Here is an 18,191-nt window from a genome sequence, read left to right as displayed (position 1 = left end):
CACGTGGCGTTGGAGAGCGTGGAGGCCATCGTAAGCAGGGGCTAATGCCATGAGCGCCGTCCTCACCCCCAGAATTGGCAAAGAGGTCCCCTTCCTCCTGGTTCTGAGAACCACCTTTGTAACTGCTCAGTCATGGAGGAACCAACCATGCATCCAGCACCTACCATGTGCCGGCTCTAAGACGGGCATAAACACCATGCCCACACACAGTCCCTGCCCTTTCAGGGCTCATGGTCCAGAGCGGGAGACAGAGGCAGGTCAGAAGTACGCTGAGTGTCATGACAGAGGGGCCTGGGGGGCTATGGGAGCCTAAAGGAGGGACCCTAGCCTAACCAGAAATCAGGGAAATCCTCCTGGAGGAGGGTACATGTAAAGTGGCTCTTCAGTGGGCTCAGACAGAGGAAGGTCTCTCTTGTTCACTGCCATCTCCCTGGGATCGAGGACAATGCCCGGCAAAAGTGAACTCTCAAGAAAGAACGGCTGAAATGATTTGTTGAACTGCAAGCTCCACGACAAAAGACTGACACCTCCAAGAATAATGTCAGGAAGGATCTGGAAAAGAAATTGATAGGGTTGGGGGTGCTGAAGGTGCACGGGGATGGGCGGGCAGTGGGAGAGGACGAGCTCGGTCTTCAAAACCTGGGAGGCGGGGCGCCTGGGTGGCTCAGTTGGTAAAGCGACTGCCTTCGGCTCAGGTCATGATCCTGGAGTCCCGGGATCGAGTCCTGTATCGGGCTCCCTGCTCGGCAGGGAGTCTGCTTCTCCCTCTGACCCTCCCCTCTCTCATGCTTTCTCTCTGTCAAATAAATAAATAAAATCTTTAAAAAAAAAAAAAAAAAACCTGGGAGGCACTCACCGGGAAGAGAAAACCAACGGGACCTGGACACCCCGAGGGGCAAAGCCAGGAATCATTGGAGGAGGCCCATTTGGCTCAGTTTAAGCAAGAGCATTTCAGCAGTTCAGCAGCTGGGAAGGCTGGGAGCCAGCTCGTGAAGTGGGGTCCCCTGTTAGAGGACTCGAGTTGAGGCTGGATGACCATCTATTAAGGATGCTGGAAAAATAAATCAGTCAGAGGGCTGGGTGGGAAGTGGTGTTAGCTGAGTTTTAAGGTCCCATCTGTGGCCGAGTCTGGGATTTGCCTGCCCAACAAATGACTTACTTTGGCCTTGCTAACAGAACTCCCATGCAGGATGGAACATCACAATGCCCAAAACAGGGGCCAAAAAGGATTGTTCTAGGCCACTTATGACTCTCCCATTCCCCTTTGCCAAACCCTTTCCCAACTTGCTTTGCAGTAGCAGTAACCTTATGACCCGCTTCTAGCTGACAGTATGCAAGAGCAGGTCTGCTGAGCATCTTCTAGAAAAGATCTTGTGTCCTCCCCACACCCCACCCAGCCACTTCTGGCTAGCCCCTTTCACCCTTCCTTATGGGGATGTTGGTGTGAGGACATGATCCCTGGCAGCTCTTCTGAGACCATGGGGCGACAAAGCACAGGCTAAAAAGCAAGCACTCAGGATAGCAAAGTTTAGCAATTCTAAGATACATCATATTTTCACATTGTGACATCTTTGAAATCAAGATGTATCTTATAATAATCATTGGATGTCAAAGTATAATTGGCTTTTTTTTTTAATCCACAGAGGTGCAGCATAGCCTGGGGACTTGCCCAATACCACATAAATAATAACAGATGTGGAACCAAGATTCCAATCCAGATATTTTCCATCTTAGCATCTAAAACATGGTCTGGGAGGAGGGAGGGGAGGGAACATAAAAAGACTAAGCCCCCACTTACAGATGAGAGAAATGAAGCCCAGAGAGGTTAAACAGTTTTCCCAATGCCACAGAGCCTGTCAGTGGTAAAGTGAGTTCCAGCCCCAGTGTCCAGCGCATTCCCCAAATGCCTTGACCTGAAGTATCCGATGCAAAGACACGACTCCAGCAGCGTTTATTCAGGGCCCACGACCAACCAAGTCAGGCCGGCCTGGTTAGGGCTCTTCAAAGCACAAAGTGACTCCAGCTGCCTCCTCACCACCTGACTCCTTCATTAACAAATGGCGTCCATGGGCACCCCCGTCCCTGCCGGGGCCTTCTGCTAAGAGCCGAGCTGATGGGAGGGGCGGTCCTCGGCGCGGTCCCGGGGCAGGTGCCACATAGCCACCTCTGGACAACGCTGTCCCATGGCTCCTCTGGCGCGGGCCCCGCTGGACGCACCACACTTGGTCTGCCTCGGTGCCGTGACTATAGGAAGTCACCTCACCCCTCCGCGCCTGGGGTCTCCGGAGTTTAGGGGACGATGGTAGCGCCACCCCCACAGGCTGCCGTGAGCCTCTGATGCGTGAACACGCACACAGCTCCAGAGGGTTACCCCGTGTGCCCTGACTGCACAAAGGAGGGAAGGTACAGGCCAAAACAACGTGATCCAACTGCAGCAGAATCCCAGGGAATGGATGGGTGGATGGATGGGTGGATAGGTAGATGGATAGGTGGATAGATGGATGGAAAGTGGATGAGTGGATGGGTAAATGGATGGATGGATGGATGGATGGATGGATGGATCAATAGGTGGATGGATGGATGGATGGATGGATGGATGGATGGATCAATAGGTGGATGGATGGATGGATGGATGGATCAATAGGTGGATGGATGGATGGATGGATGGATGGATGGATGGATCAATAGGTGGATGGATGGATGGATGGATGGATGGATGGATGGATGGATCAATAGGTGGATGGATGGATGGATGGATGGATGGATGGACAAGTGGATGAGTGGATAGGTGTATGGATGGGTGGGTGGATGGACTGGTGGATGGGTGGATGAATGGGTATGTGGGTGGGTGGATGGGTGGATGGATGAATGGACAGATGGGTGAATGGATGAGTGGACGGGTAGATGGGACAAAAGCCTAGTAGAGGCTGGCGCTGGGGCTCAGGGAAACTACTTGTCTCCTCTCCTGCTGCTCAGGGTTGAGAGACTGCGGTCCCTTCAGGGATCAGTGAGTCAGTCCCCGAGCTCCCCAGGCAAGGAGAGAGCAGACTAAAGAACAAGATCTGACAGAGGATTAAGGTGACAGGAGCCAGCGGGCAGGGGGTGAAGGGTCAGGGCAGAGCAGCCAGAATGAAGGTCTGTGAAAGCAGAGAAAGCTGTTTCTCAGGTGGAGGAGAAACAGGGGAGGGAGGGGGCAGCAAAACCAAAGTTGGTGGTGGAGGGAAGAACTTGATCAAAGGAAAAGCAATTAGGCCAGTGCGCTCCCTGAGTCCCTGTCAGCATGTGACTCCCAGAGCCCTTCCTCTCCATCAGCCAGCTTAGTCTCACTGCATCCCGCATCCTGGCAGCCGCTTTGTTCCTAGCCTTCTATTAGCTGTGCCCGGGGAAGGAAGACGGTGCAGGGGCACCCCTCCCCAGCCAGGATCCTGCTCCCCATCCCCAGCAGGAGGACCTTCAAGGGCCGGGTGGCCCCTCTGAGTGTCACCTCCCTCACCTGTAAAACAGGGACAGCAAGGATGCCACCTGGCGGGGAGGTCATGAAAAGGAAGCTAGAGCAGGTGTGAGAGGGTCTGGTACCCAGGCAGGGCCGCCACCTTCCCTTCCGCCCTCTTCCCGCCCCAGATGGACTACGAGGTGCCCAGTGAGTCGAGGGGCAGGCGGAGCTGTGTTTCTCCATCGTGCCTGCTCAGGAGTGAGCCGGTTGGCATCTTGGACCAGTGCTGGGCCTGCCCCCAGAGACGGGTCTCCTGGAGGTGGGGTCCCCGGGACATGTTGGCGTGCAGCCGGAGCGGAGCAGCTCGGATCTAAGTGGATGCATGGCAGTTAGGCGGGGACTCGGACAGAGCCCCCAGAACCGGTCACAGTGGGCAGTGCTGTTGGGGAGGGCAACCCCGTGGCCAGGGGCCCGAGGGGGCCCGAGGGGGTGGTGTGGGAAGGCAGAGGACGTTCCTCTCATACCCCTGGGCGCTATGGGTTCTGTTCCATGGGCCCACATTATCTATTGAAAGAGAGAATACTAAGAAGCAAATGGAATTAAACCGAGCGCCACCCTCCCCCGAGACCGGCAGGAAGTCCTTAGTGACACAGCATCTTCTGCTTCTCCTGCCCGTGGATTCCACAAGGACAAGGTCACCGGGTCCCCGGGACACGGAGGTGGCTCCGGCCACTAGACAACTTCCGTGGGCTGAATTGTGTCCCCCCCAGAATTCATCTGTTGAAGTCCTAACCCCAGCACCTTGGAAATGTGATTGTATTTGGAGATGGGGCCTTGAGAGAAGAAAGTCGGGTGAAAATGAGGTCTTTGGCGGCGGGGAGAGGGCCTGGTCCAATAGGACGGGTGTCCCTCTAGGAAGAGGGGATGTGGCCACAGACAGGCACAGGCTCCCGCACAGAGAGAAGGCCACGTGAGGACACAGGGAGAAAACAGCCCTCTACCAGCCGGGAGATGGGCCTCTGAATAAGCGCACCCCGCCCACATCTTGATTTCAGACCTCCAGCCTCCAGAGCTGAGAGCCGAGGCATCTCTGACCAGGGAGCCGTCCAGCCTGTGATGCTTCATTAGGGCGCCCGGCGGATGACCACGGCGGTCCCCTCCACCAGCACCTTCCATCCCCGCCACCAAATGTGGCCACACAAGCACCAGCTCTGGCCCAGACAGCCCCCAGCCCCGGCCTCCGCCTTCCCAGCCCCTCACCCTGGGTGGTGCCCCAGGCCTGAAGGGAACCACAGCCCCTCTGACCCTCTGCCTGTCCTGGAGGGGGGCCTCCCCTTAACCCTGAAAGCATCAGGCCCCCCACAGCCCCCACAGCCCCCACACCCCCACTGGCCTAGGCCTTTGGGGCTGCCTTCTGTGACAACCTCGCTTTGTCAGCCCCGGAGAGCAAAGAAGCTGCCACGCTGCCTTCCAAATACAAAGGCCAAGGGGCGCCTGGGGGGCTCAGGCGTTAAGCATCTCCCTTTGGGTTCAGGTCATGATCCCAGGGTCCTGGGTTTGAATCTCGCATCGGCTCCTTGCTCAGCGGGGAGCCTGCTTCTCCCTCTCCCTCTGCCCCTCCCCCTGCTCGTGCGCGCGCTCTCTCTCTCTCTGCACTCTCTCTCTCAAAATAAATAAATAAAATCTTTAAAAAAAAAAAAACAAAGGCCTGGCCAGTACCCTTCCTTCCGTCCTAAGGCATCCGCAAGGGTTACACACCCTGCAAGCAGCTTCCTCAGCCGTCTTGCCCTTCCTCCCCTCCCCCCCTTACCTCCTGTAGCCTCAGGACTCTTGCAAATGGCAGGACCTCACTCTAACCTCATTAAGAGAATTGGTTGACCCCTGGGACTAAAAAGCCCCTAAACTTCAGGTGTCAGCACTCTGGGGGCTGAGAGTCGGAAGGAGCCCCGCTGAGGGCGAGGGCTGCTGAGACCATGACCAAGGGAGCTTGGGAGTGGCGGTAAGGAGCAACACCCCCCCAGGGTCCCGGGACAGGCGCTGTCACCTGCATCTTCCGTGACCCGCCCTGTGCGCCCTCCGGCACCCTGCACCCCCACCCCAGCGCCCACACTCAGTGACTCTCTGGGCGCAGAGAGCACAATGCAGATGTCAAGGCACCTGAAGATGCCTGTGCCACGTGAGCAGGGGGACTGTCACTGAGCAGGGAAGGGGCAGAGTAGCTGCCGCAGTGCTTGCAGGACTGTGCCCACAAGCCCCTGCCCAGAAGGACTCTCATGCCCACGGTCTCTGTTTCCAGAAGGAAACGGAGGTTTGGACAAGTAAAGCTCAGCCTGCCCTATGCGCACAGCTAGGAAGGAGCAGAACGGTGCATCCAACCCGCAAAGCCCTTGCTCTCTCCCTTTACAGCACAAGGCCTCCGTGTCCTCCAGCGGTCCCCTCCTCTAACCCCTCTTGGCTTCTTGGTTTCCCGCCCCCTCACCTAGGTGGCCTCCTGTCCCCACCTCCCTCCACATTGCTCCAACCTTGACTCATCTGCAGAGGCACTTCTCCCACCAAAAGCTTGCATTGTGTTTCTGTTCTGACCTTGCTCTCAAGAACCTGCCATGGCTCCCATTACTTCTAAGAATCGACTCAGAAATCCCCATGGGGGCACCTGGGTGGCTCAGATGGTTAAGCGTCTGCCTTCGGCTCAGGTCATGATCCCAGGGTCCTGGAATCGAGCCCCACATCGGACTCCTGGCTCAGCGAGGAGCCTGCTTCTCCCTCTGCCTCTCTCCCTGCTCATGCTTTCTCTCTCTCTCTCTCTGTATCTCTGTGTCTCAAATGAAGAATTAAAAAAAAAAAATCTTAAAAAAAAAAAAAAAGAAATCCCCAGCCAGGCGCAAAATGCCTCTCAAGCATCCGGCTCTTCTCGCCTGTGGTATCTGATCTCTCCTTCCTCCCCTCACAGACCCGCAGCTCCAGATGGGCGGATCGGCCATCCCCTCCTCTGAGAAACCTTCTCAGTGGCTCTCTCCGTGCAACAGGCCAAATGACGGCTCCCCAGAGAAGTCCTAACCCCTGGAACCAGCAAATATACATTGCTCCATGACAAAGGGAAATTAAGGTTGCTCATCAGCTGACTTTAAAATAGGGAGACTATCCTGGATTATCTGGGGGGGCCCAGCGTACTCACAGGGAAGAAGGAGGCCAAAAAGGTCTTGACTGCTCTGCTGGTTCTTCAGACAGGAGGGGCCGGGAGCCAAGGAAGGCAGGAGGCTGCAAAGGGCAGGAAAACAGACTGTCCTCAGAGCCTCGGAGGGAACACGGGACCAGCCCTGCCCCACATCATCCGCAGGAGACTTGTGATCCGCAGAATCGTACGTCCATAAATGTGTATTGCTGAAGCCACTAAGTGAGTGGTGATATGTTATGGCAGTCATAGGAAAGTAACGCACCCAGACAGAGAAAACCACACCAGGGGCCAAAATCACCCGGTTCCTGGGCCCTTCCGTGAGCCTGAACGTCCTCCCCCCACAACAAAAGTAGCAGAAGCCACCCTCACAGGCTCATCATGCAGGCCGAGGGACGCTGGTGTGAGTCCCCTGCCTCTCGCCACCAGGGAGGGAGCATGATCATCAGTCTGAACACTGATAATAGTCCTCTTCCCACGTTTCATCTTCTCCAGATGAAATATTCCAACTGCCAACTGGATTCCGCGTGTTCCTAATCATTTCATAAGTAGGGTCCGGCTCCACACACAAGTAGTCAGCAGCATCCCGGGTATGGGGCTGTCTTCATCACGGCCCTTTAAAAAAAACCATTCTTTTCATTGGCCACAATAGCAACGGTTATCCCAGGAGCTGGGAGGCTGCCCGATTCATGAATCGCTTGGTAAAGCCAATTGGACCTTCAAATTAAGAAAAAAATGTCTCTGATTTTTCCAGTGGTTCTCCAGCAGGGTTGATTTTGTCCCCAAGGGACATTTGTAAAGATCTGGAGACATTTTTGGTTATCGTAACTGGAAGGAGCTACTGGCCCCTAGCGGGTAGAGGCCAGGGATGCTGCCGAACGCGCTACCATGCACGGGATGGTAGCCCCATGACAGAGAATTATCCCACCTCAAATGCCAGTAGGGCTGAGCCTGAGAAAGCCCATCACTCAGATGCTCCCCACGTCCTAGGCCAGTTCTAGATATTTAGTATCAGGAGCTCTCAACCTTGCAATGACTTTGCAAGGTAACATTAACATCCAGAAGACAAAATCCAGGCTCAGAACGGTTAGGGAACTTGTCCTAAATCACACAGCTTGAAAGGCCTTGCCAGGACTCCTCATGAGACTCCCCTGGGTGCTCTCAGAGCCAGGGAGGGCCCTTCTGACGTGTCTGCCTCCCGCAGATTATGGGGGGAGGCTATGTGGGGGCACGCGCCACTGGGCTCAGCACCTACAGGAACCTAAGGGAACCCCTTGCAGATGAAGGCCCTGGCACCAGGCTTTCCCCATCAGATCAGAGCTCACACCTTGCCAATGGGTGCCCTCCACTTTAAGGACAAAAATATTGCATAAAAAAGTTTGGCTTTTCAAAGATATCACCAAAAAAGCACTCCGTATTTTATAAAGCATGTCATTCAGCTAGGGGGTTCGTCAGTGAGTCAAGTTTTACTGAGCTCCATGTCCCAGTCTCTGAACATGCTTTCACAGCCCTTTGGACTGTGCAATGGGGGCCATCATGGTCTCCCCTTGGGGTCATTGTGAGTTAGATTTGTATGCTTGACACACATATGCCATAAATGTTAGCTCCAGCCTCATGACCTGTGACCAGGAGCAGGGACCAGTCAGCGCGGATGTGGGACCCTCCTCGCCTTCCCCCACCCACCCCGGGATCCCTGAGGGTCCAGTCAGCTTCCCTGCCCTCCCTGGTGTGAGAAGAATCATAAAGGAGAAACTCGTTTGGATCAACGTGTTAAAATCCAAGCAGAGAGATGCTGATGGGTGGTTTGGGCTCGAAGTCTGGGGGAGTTCGGATGGGAGTGGGGAGCGGGGATGGGGAGAAGCAGCTCCAGTTTGTATGGAGAATACTGGGGAATGGGGACTCCTAAATTTTGCTATGAATTAGGAATAAACTTCTCCTTGACCCCAATCCTCCTGCCCACCTTGGGGAAAGGCCAAAGTAAAGACTTAAATTTCCTTTTATTACACTCTGGTGGCTCGTCGGTGATTCTCTGCATGTGTCCCCAAGGCAAGACTGGACCATGTGGAGCACAGCGACCTGTGGGGCACATGATGTTCACCCCACTGTCTAGATGGGGAAACCGAGGTTGAGAGAAGGGATGTGCTCGCCGCCCCCAAGTCACAGAACGAGACAAGGGCACCATGGGAGCTCAATCTTTGGCCTCCTGATTCTAATTCTCCAGGCTCCCAAAGGAGTATCTGAACCCCCTTTTCATGTATGGATTGGTCAAAGGGGCCAGTTTCTCTGGTGCATCTACAATCGGATTTGGGTCACATGGAACCAGCAAGCTTGACACACTTAAGCTTGACACACTTTGCTTAGAACAAGAGCTCCAGGGCCTTGGTTTCCCTCAGCAGAGGGCTTGGAGCTGCCACTGGACACTCTCTCCTAGGAGACCAGAATCCTGGTACAAGGGGTATTACCGAGCCCCCTGCTCCCCGGATCTGCTGGCATGGCCTCGGCATGGTCCTCTCCCTCCCACATCCGAACCCCTGGAATGAGCCGCCGTCAGGAGAGGGTGGCTACCACCCCCCTCCGGAATATGAGAGGGGTGGGCAGATTGCCCACGCTGATAGAAGAACCCAGAGCCTCTGACGGGTGTCTCCTTCGGCACCCAACACCTGCTCATGAATTGTGCACGGTTCCTGGGGCTCACTGTCCTGCGGGCAGCCACTGTCTGTCCAGCCTCTCTCTGTTGCGTGCCCCAACCTGGTTTCAAAGAAAGAACATCCATTCAAGTGTGACCCACAGACCCGAGTTCAAGTTACATCTCTACCATGACTAAGCTCTGCTGCTCTGGCCAAGCTGTTCACCTTCTCTGAGCTCCAAAGGAGGCCCTTCAGGTCCTTGTGAGGACTGAGCGGGTGGGGAAGGGGCCTTGCACAGGCAGTGGAAGAGACCCCTCGGCTCCCGAGGCCCCCCACGCCCTGCTCTAGGCCGAGGCGGTAAAGGGGGTGGGGAGGGAGAGGCTCAGGGGACCCTCTTTTCTTCAGTGACATCTGCTTGTTTAAAGGAGGAGGGTAACGACATTCCCCAGGACACCCTCCAGGTGTAAATATTTACCCATCAAGAGTGGTAGGAAGGCCTGGAGGGAGGTGAGGTCACCCCGGCCACCCCCACCCCCCACCCCCCGCAACCCGGACGGTGCAAAGGGAGGCAGGAGAGGCAGTGAAGGAAAGCGAACAGGAGGGGAGAAATCACACATAAACATTTGCCGAGAGAGAACGAATCCCCGAGTGGCAGACCCATTTGAAAACGTCTTATTTGCACAAGAGCTGGCCATGCCGGCACCACGGGCCCAGCGGGCGGTGAGAGTTACTCTTTAACGCAAACACACAGGACTAAGCACAAACTGGGAGGCGAGTCGGAGGTGGGCTTCTCTCGCAGGCACTTCCTTCTCACCTTCTGCACGACTCAGGGAGGAGGGCGGTGGGGTCCGGGACGGGCGTGGTCAGGCCAGGGGCTCTGCGGGTGCAAAGGCCTGGAGGACTGAGCTGAGGGGCGTGGGAGGGCCAGGGAGAGGGGCCGCGGTGCTGGGCCACCTGTAGCCAAAGGGACTGTGGTGGGGCAGGGGCAGGGTGAGATGTGCCCCCCAAGGGCCCCCGTGAGTCAGACAGGTGCCGGGCTCACCGTGATGGGAGTCCCCGTGGTCCTTCTGCAAGGCTTGAAGCCTGGATTGGGGCCGGAGGGAGGGGCTGAGGGCAGACCCCGGCTCAGCCAGCCCCTCCCGATGGCCCTGCCCCTGAAAGGGGACCCCCGAGAGGGCTCAGACCCGGAGGAAGCCAACAGCCCGATTCCCTGCAAGCAGCCTCGCTCCTTCTCCCTAGAGAGAGATGCTCATTCTTCCATCCCGTTCCGAAACTACTGTTCACCAGTGCCCAGAGCCCTCCTGGCTTCTGCAGGGGGACAAAGGACAGACTGGTTAACAAAAGAGGGGGGTGCAGAGTGAGTCGGTGACAAAAAGCGCAGCCCAACATGGAGATGAACGAGGACACAAAAGCTCTGGGCCAGGAGGCTGCCCTGCGTGAAGTCACTTGGGGCTTAGCACGCGGTCCAGAAGCCTGGAGACAGTAGATGGGCCTGGAACAATGGGCCCTTCAGTCCCTAAAGCGCGCAGCTTGGCGTTGGCAAGGGAGCCGAGTCTGACTTGCTGAAAGTAATCTCCCCACACGGAGACCCACGAGGAAGTTTGACTTAAATATTCGGTTGCCGTGGCAACCTTCTCCACTGGTCCTCCCCATGTCATTCTCCATCGCAGCAAACCGTGGCTGGAACTTTTTGCTTCAACTGGAAACTTACGGTTGCCAAGGCAACCCCCTTAAAGCACCCCGAGGATGCAGGTGGGCTGTGGGGGGGGGGGGACCTGTCTCTGGGGGGCCCAAGACGGCTGCCCCCGGCTGCCCGGTGGGCAGAGGAGGGGTCCGGGGCAATGGGGCGGTGAGGTGAATAAGTTTGGGGTAGAATACGGTGGGGAAGGGGGTTCCAGAAAAAAGAGGACAAGGGGCCTCCACGAAGGCACTCATTCATTCCCTCCTTCACCTGTTTGTAAGTCATTCATTCATTCATTCGCTCACCTACACACTCTACCATGCGAGCCTCTGTTCTGTTGTCTGGCTTTTTTGTTTCCCGCAGGCTTGGGTGGATGGAGGGATGGGCAGGACCCTACACACACACACACACACACTCAGCCCACATGGAAAAGCAGGAACAGAAAGAGCACTGGCTTTGGAGTCAGACAGACATGGATGTTCATTCCGATTCCTGACTCTCCTCATTGATCCGTGAGAACGTCAGACTCGAACCAGCTTCGGAAGGTACGGGAGCAGCAAACAACCAGAGGCCCCGTAACAACGCGCTGACACAGGCCTCCTCCTCCCGAGCAGCGGGTGGACACCGGTCATGCCCCGGCTCGGACCCAGCTGCAGCTCGGTGCGGGGAAGCCGGGGGGCCAGTGCAGAAGCTGGGACTGGGCCAGGCTGGGAAGGTCCTCACCTGCTCCCTCCCCTGAGGTGCCTCCAAGAAGAAAGCAGGGGTGGGAAGGAAGGGGAGGGAAGCAGGTGACATTCCAGGAGGCCTCCCTGCCTGGGCTTCTAGGCACCGCATCCCGCATCCCGTATCCCAGCAACCCCATGAGGCCGTTTTCTTTCCCTCTGTTTGGCAGATTAGGAAACTGAGGCTCAGAGAGGTGGAGTGAGGTCACCCAGAGAGTAAGCAAGTTGATCCAGAATTCACCCGTGGGCCGCGTTCCTTCCAAAACCCCTCAGAAAATCCTCACCCTGTCCTAGGAGGCGGATTCCATTATCCTGCTGGCTGACGCAGAACTCGGAGCTAAGTGAGGTTAGGCAGCTCGCCTGACATCACAGAGCTCCTCCGTGCTGCTCCCCAACCCCCTCAGCCCAAACGCCCGGACCTGGGGCCACGGTCTGTGCCCTGCAGTCCACCACAAAGTCACCCCTGGGAAGGGGGATGGGAGGGGAACCAGCAGAAATCCATTATTTCTGCTCTACCCTCAACCTCCAACATCTGCTTCTCTAGGACCTGGGTGTGGCCACTGGTCAGGGTGCAGGATTGGGGGCGGGGGTGGGGGACCCACCGAGGTCCTGTGGCCACATGGAGGATGGACAACAGGCTGGGAGACGAGGCAGGCAGCTGGGACAGGACAGCTCCGTTTCCTGTTCCTTCCCTAGAGTCGTCAATACCAGACGCCCCTTAAAAGTGTGAGGACTGGGCGCCTGGGTGGCTCAGTTGGTTAAGCGACTGCCTTCGGCTCAGGTCATGATCCTGGAGTCCCGGGATCGAGTCCCACATCGGGCTCCCTGCTCGGCGGGGAGTCTGCTTCTCCCTCTGACCCTCTCATGCTCTCTCTATCTCATTCTGTCTCTCAAATAAATAAACAATAAAATCTTTAAAAAAAAAAAAAAGTGTGAGGACTGTAGATGGGGGGAGGGGGGCAGGAGGAGGTGACCCTGGGAGGTGGGGAGTTGTGTCTCCCCTACTTCCAGGGGAGGAGGAAACCGAAGTTCAGAAACCTTAAGTGATGCATCCAAGGCTCACAATGACCAAAGGACATGCAGATCTGAGCCCCAGGCCAGACCTGTGGACCCATGTCCGGGGCTCCTCTGGCTGCCGAGGGGCCACTTCTGTTTCTGAGCCTTCTCCTCCTCTCCCCACATGCGGCTGGGCAGCCCCTCGCTGCAGGCCTACAGCCGCACGTCCTGCCGCCAGCTCTTCCTTCTCCCTCCACCTCCCGGGGAACTTGGTCCCTGCTCTCCCTCCCACCCAGAACATTCTTCCCCCAGAGGCCCGCTCACACTCCGTGCCAGACTTTGCTTTAACGTTCCCTCCCCAGAGAGGCTTCCTCTGACCATCTTATCTGAAACAGGCACCCTCTGTACTTAAAATAATTAGCTTTGGAGCGGGGGTGGAGGGTGGGGGGGTGGGGGCCGGGCAAATGCGACAAGACAGCCATGCTGGGAGATGGGCACCTCGGGGTTCATTGCTCAGTTGTCTCTATCTTTTTATATGTTTGAAATTTCCCATAATAAAGTTTTTTAAATAATAAACTATATAAGTTGTATTTTTTTATCTTTAAGGAGGCTCCACACCAGTGTGGAGCCCAATGTGGGGCTTGAACTCACGACCCTGAGATCAAGACCTAAGCTGAGATCAAGAGTTAGATGCTGGGCGCCTGGGTGGCTCAGTTGGTTAAGTGACTGCCTTCGGCTCAGGTCATGATCCTGGAGTCCCTGGATCGAGTCCCGCATCGGGCTTCCTGCTCGGCAGGGAGCCTGCTTCTCCCTCTGACCCTCCCCCCTCTCATGTGCTCTCTCTCTCTCTCTCATTCTCTCTGTCTCAAATAAGTAAATAGAATCTTTAAAAAAAAAAGAGTTAGATGCTTAACCCACTAAGCCACCCAGGTGCCCCAAATAATGAATTATAGAATCAACATTCCTGGGGAGCCTGAGTGGCTCAGTAGGTTAAGCGTCCAACTCTTGATTTCGGGTCAGGTCATGATCTCAGGGGGGTGAGACTGAGTCCTGCATCAGGCTCTGCGCTCAGTCTGCTCATCCCTCTCCCTGTGCCCCTCCCCCCACTCGTGAACTCTCCCTCTCAAATAATTAAACTTTTAAAGAAAGAGAGAGAAATCAACATTCCTTCCGCCTGTCTCTATCCCGTCACCTGGTTTATCTTCCTTCCTAGTACTTAACTCCAGCTGGCATCACACGATGCACCATTGGGCCACCGTGGGCCCTACCTCGGGAGGAGCATGGGGACAGAGGACTGCTGTATTCCAGTGCGGCTCGGGCAGAGGGCCTGAGGGGGGCACTCAGCATGGACCAGAGTGCGGGGGGCTTGGTGGGCAAGCAGAGGAGCCTGGGCCTTGTGCGGAGGATGAAGATGGAGAGCACACACCACACCTGTGTCCCACCCGCCTCACCTGCCTCCTGACTCTTCCAACGACACAGTGATTCATCTCCACTTCTGAGGTTTTACACGTATTCCCTCTGCCAGAAAGCTCTTCCCTGGCTCTCCTCCTCCTTCGGGTTTAAGCATGAGTGTGGGCTGTGCAGAGAGACTGACCCCGAGCAGCCCTCGGGAGCAGACACTCGGGGATTATCCGCACCAGCACCCCGTTTCCTGCAGAGCGAGTGGTAGGAGGCTTTGCTGCTTCCAGTTGTCCAGCCAGCCCCGCACGCGCACCTTCCCTCTGTGGCTTTGCAGGGTGTCCCTCTAGAGGCAGGGTGTATTTTCCCAGCACGCTGACGGTGGACTTGACCACGAGACAAGCTTCGGCCGATGGGATGTGGGCAGAAGTGAGAGTGTCCCACTTCTGGGGCTGCGGAAGCACGACAGCTTTCTTTTTGCCCCCTGGTCCCCTGCCATCTCCATGGGACACACACGTCCCCAGAAGTCCAAGGATGAGTGGCCTATTGAGCAGCCCAGCCAGATCCACGGATCCCCAGCCGATCTGCAGACTTGTGAGGGAGAACGAATGATTGTTGTGGAAGCCCCTGAGTTTGGGCTTGTTAGGTGGCATAATGGTGACCACCGATGACTGGTCTGCAGAACTTAACATGCTCTCATTTATCTGCCTGTGTAGTCGCCATGGTCTGGGCGCATGCTAGCCCGCAGGCTCCCTGAGGCCAGGGCCCTCCCCGTCTACTGTAGTCAGTACCCAGTACGGGACAGGGTCTGACGGCTGGAGAACATCGAATATGCACATCGAGCCAGGGAATGAATGGATACAGTGTCTTAAAGGGTCGGAAGCAGGGGAGTGGTGGGAGCAGACCAGTGGGGTCTGTGGCGGGGGGGGCATTTGCAGGAGATCCAGCGAGGAAGGTGGCGCCATGGTCCAGAAGGAGACACAGGTGGCCAGGACTCTGGAAAGAACAGAGAAGCCGACAGATTTGGGATGAGTAACCCCAAAGCTGAGGCCGATTCAGCCCGTCCTACAGGCCAGGCTCTCCCTGCACACCCCTTCGTTAAATCCTCAAACCACCATACGGGGTGGGTACTGTGATCATCCCCGTTTTCAAGAAGAAGAAACCGAGGCACAGAGAGGGTCATAACCCTCCCAGGTCACACAACGAGTAAGCCGCGGCTGCCAAACGAGGCAGCCCAGCCCTGGGGTCCTCACGCTGACCCCCTCCCCACACCCTTGTGTTCCAGTCTCACATTTCAGAGCAACATCGGGGGGTCCGGAGACACGAGTGGCATGAGGGGGGCAGAGAAATTCACCCCCAGCACGTGTGGGAGGAGGGGATGCCTCACCACCAGGAGATACCAGGGAAAGCGTTTTGCTTTTTGCCATTTAATTCAAGTGGTCATGCCTTGGATTGTGTATTGGGACCCCTTTCCCCTGGGGACTGGGGGGAGGCGGGATCTGTGAACACGGAGAGGGGAGCTCCACCAGACCATACACTTTCCCTGTTCCCTCTCCCTTGCTCGCCCCACCCCGGGGAAGACTAGGTGGATGGTTCCTCCCAGAGTTAATGACCCCTGTGTGGACCACCCACACCGTTCGGCCAGGGTTAGAGACAAAGCAGTGAGAGAATTCCTAGTGACAGAACCTCAGGCATTGGTGAGAGGCCTGCAGAGCAAACCCAGGAGGAGGGAGTCTCTGTACAGGCCCCCAAAACTCCTCTGGGTTGGGAACCCCCAAGCTGGTGGGCGGAGGTGTGGATGGGAACCCTCCCATCTGCCTGCTCTTTGCAGTTTACAAAGCACTTTCCCACACGGCGGTCTCGCAGGACAGGACGGAGGCTTGCTGACTTCCCAGCGCACACACCTGGAAGGACCAGAGCTGGGTGGGACGCCGGGCTAACGGCCACCCCCTCCTTGCTCTGCACCCCCGGGTGATGCGGCCGTCTGTCCAGGCGTTGGAGGCGTGGACCGGGCTGACGTCACGAGGGTGTGGGATCGGCCCACGCAGGGGCCTGGGGACTCACCGGGTGGGAAGTCAGTGCCCCACGGAGTTGTCCCCGTGGAGGGAGCCAGAATCCTTAGAACAAACCTCATGCGTGGAAAGACTCTCGGAAAGAATGTGGCTGACAGTGATGCTCAGCGAACTGAGGTGAAGAAGGGGAGGGCTTAGGTCATGCCGTGCCCCAGAGCTGCTCAGACTGGGACCGGAGGAGAAGTCAGTCTGGAAAATTCCGTGGGCAGAGCCCAGAGAAGCCTCCAGCTCCTGACTTCTTCCTCCTCCCTCAGACCAGCAGCCACTCCCCCCTCGGACCCTCTTCTGCACACGCTGTCGGGCCCGGGGGTTCTGGGTGCTAGGGGTCCAGCAACAGGAGTGAGGGACAAGGTCTCCCGCACGGCTGGTGGGAGAGGCAGAACGGGGGTCAGGAGGGAGGGCTTTCCTCTGGCCCCACGCGGGATTCCTGGCTTTCTCGGCGGGGAATCCAGGGGCTAGAATGTTCCAGCCACGATCTTGTTTCCATGGTCCCCCTCCTCTCCCACAACAGCCTGGCTTTCCCCAGCCTAGACTCTCTTCCTTTTGCTCCAGATGTTGCTCCCTGTTAAACTCCGATCTGCCCACCGAAGGCGAACACACAGGCCTCGTCCATCAGGGACGCCTAGTTTATCCTTGGTTTTATTTGTTCCTGTGCAGAGCCTGCCACCAGCCCCACTCCCCCCCAAAAAAAAGTCACCGTGGAGGCGTTTGCTGAGTGGTCACGGATGAATTCAATCATTCGGCAGATATCCCGGGGAACGGCTGCTGCCGGGCCACCGGGACATGAACACGAGCCAGACACCCCGTTACAGATCCGACGGTGGCCATACAAGGCGATGAAGAACCACCTGTTGTGTGGTCACTCCAATTTTCCAAGTAGCAGGGATCCTTACAAGTATCTGCCAAACTGGGGGCGCCTGGGTGGCGCAGTGGTTTGAGCGGCTGACTCTTGGTTTCGGCTCAGGTCATGCTCTCAGGGGCATGAGACCGAGCCCCGCAACGGGCTCCGGCTCAGCATGAGTCTTCTTCACATTCTCTCTCTCCCTCTCCCTCTTCCACCCCGTCCCCACTCTCTCTTTCTCTCAAATAAATAAATAAATCTTAAAAAAAAAAAAAAAGTGGGGCGCCTGGGTGGCTCAGTCGGTAAGCGGCTGCCTTCAGCTCGGGTCATGGTCCCAGGGTCCTGGGATCGAGCCCCATATCAGGCTCCCTGCTGGCGGGAAGCCTGCTTCTCCTTCTCCCACTCCCCCTGCTTGTATTCCCTCTCTCACTGTGTCTTTCTCTGTCAAATAAATAAAATCTTTAAAAAAAAAAAAAAAAAGTATCTGCCAAACTGGACTGGACCAAATGCCAAAAACACGTCCAACACACAGTCAAATGCATCGACGTCAGTATTCCACTGTCCTCTGGTGGCCCAGAAGGTGCGCCAGGCCCGTGAGTCACAGCAGGGTCTCAGCACTGGTCACTCTCTCTTCTTCCCATTTCTCAGCTGAGACGACCTAGGCCGAGGAAGGTCACGCAGCTGGGCACGGCCGGGATGAAAACTCAGATCGTGTGGGGTGAATGTCGATGTTCTTCCAGCGGCCTGGGCGCTCCCCGGCCTGGGCTTCTCGGCCTGCTGGAGAAGAGCCATGTGCAGCCGGACGGAAGGAGGCTAGCACAGAGACGTGGGGAGCACCACAGCCTTCTTGGGGCCCTCCTTGCTGACTCGCCCTTACATCTCAGTGGCCAGGAGTGGGTGCCCTGGTCGGCCTAGCTGCAAGGGAGTCCGGGAGGTGGGTGTGTCCCCTGGCCTGCCCCCAACGTCCCCGGGTCCTTGCAAAAGAAAGAAGAGGGATGGACGTGGGTGGGCAACTTTGCTGGGCTGGCCTCATTTTTTATGACGGGGATGAGGACCACTATCGTGAGTATCATTATCAGTCTGGCCATTCCCTGCCTGTCGCCAGCCCAGCCTCCAGCACCGACCCCAGGGCACGGGACACACACGTGCACACAGACCCGCAGGGAGGGACCCCTGAGCCCCCGCCGCAGCCCCTCAAGGCACAGGTCACAGAGGCTTCTTGCCAGGCTGGAGACCACAGGAGCCACGG

This window comes from Halichoerus grypus, chromosome 6, assembly GCF_964656455.1.
Source record: "Halichoerus grypus chromosome 6, mHalGry1.hap1.1, whole genome shotgun sequence".
Taxonomy (NCBI): domain Eukaryota; kingdom Metazoa; phylum Chordata; class Mammalia; order Carnivora; family Phocidae; genus Halichoerus; species Halichoerus grypus.
The sequence above is the reverse complement of the archived record's forward strand: the minus strand, read 5'-3'. Positions refer to the sequence as shown.